Raw genomic sequence first — 1,372 nt, forward strand, 5'->3', positions numbered from 1 at the left:
TATAGCACTGAAAAAAGTTGGAAGTCAGTGCTTCCCCCCCTTTTTTTCTCTCTGTTTACACCTCTCTTTCCCCTTTCTTCTCCTTTTTTCTTTTTAATTTCCATTTCCATTTTATAGGATGGTAATTTTAATAAAAAAATCTTTTTTAAAGAAAGGAAAGGCACCTCTTTAAAGGAAACACACCACTAATGATTTCTGGAGAGGGATTCTGGGCAAAAGGGATTCTGGGAGGCCCTTCATCCCCTGCCCCTCGCAGCCTCCCCACCCCCCTGAGGCTGAGTCAGCCGTCCTCGAGTGACCCCAGACTGCAGGGGTAGGCAACCTTGGCTCTTTCATGACTCGTGGACTTCAACTCCGAGAATTCCTGAGCCAGCACAGCTGGCTCAGGAATTCTGGGAGTTGAAGTCCACGAGTCATAAAAGAGCCAAGGTTGCCTACCCCTGCATAGCTGGCTCGGGAATTCTGGGAGTTGAAGTCCAGGAGTCATCAAAGAGCCAAGGTTGCCTACCCCTGCCCCAGAGGGACCCATTCCCGGATGGGTCTTTTGCCATTTCTGTCCGGCTTTTCTGCTCAAAGGAGAACGTGGAGCCCCCCCCCCCCAGGCAGGGAACACCCTTGCCCACATCAAGGGGGTAACATTTCTCATTCTCATTAAACTCTGCACTGTACCCAAGAAGTTCTCCCGTCCTGTCCCTGCCCCCCTCCCCTCCCGCCCTGAATATTATCCTCCTAGGCTGTTCTCAGAAATAACCAAATCCAGTCTAACTTAGTAAGCTTGCATTTATTTTTTTCTGCTAACGTGTGTCTTTCCTCCTGGCGCACAATTCCACCACAAGTGCCTTTGTGTCTCTGCCAACAAAGCTGGTACTCTCGGTTTTCTTCCTATTAATTTCTACCAGGCCTCCTTCTGGGGACCCGTCCCTCTGATGTGGAGACAGGGCAGATAAATCAAGGCGCTGGGAGGGAGGGAGGGAGGGAAGGAGGAGGAGGAGGAGGAGGAGGAGGAGGAGGAGGAGGAGGAGGAGAGACAAGCAGAGGCAGAGGGCAGCTCTGGGGCTCTGAGTGCCAATCCAGCCAGTGAGGTGCCAGCGTTCGACCCTGGAAAAATTCCCATGCGGAAAGCCTTGTCTGGAGAGTGATTAATATTTATATGTTGCTCATATGTAAGGGTGTAGGTCTATACATATGTTGTATATAGTATGTTTAAATGTGTGTTATGTATGTGTACACTTTGAGAGCAAGCAACTCAATTTCATTTTTAATGTGTGCCGTTGTGCCCAAAGTAAAAAATGACAATAAAGGTTATCTCTCTCTCTCTGTCTCTCTCTCTCTCTCTCTCTCTCTCTCTCTCTCTCTCTCTCTCTCTCTCTCT

Source organism: Protobothrops mucrosquamatus, unplaced genomic scaffold, assembly GCF_001527695.2.
Source record: "Protobothrops mucrosquamatus isolate PMUCROS unplaced genomic scaffold, P.Mucros_1.0 scaffold5730, whole genome shotgun sequence".
Classification (NCBI taxonomy): Eukaryota; Metazoa; Chordata; class Lepidosauria; order Squamata; family Viperidae; genus Protobothrops; species Protobothrops mucrosquamatus.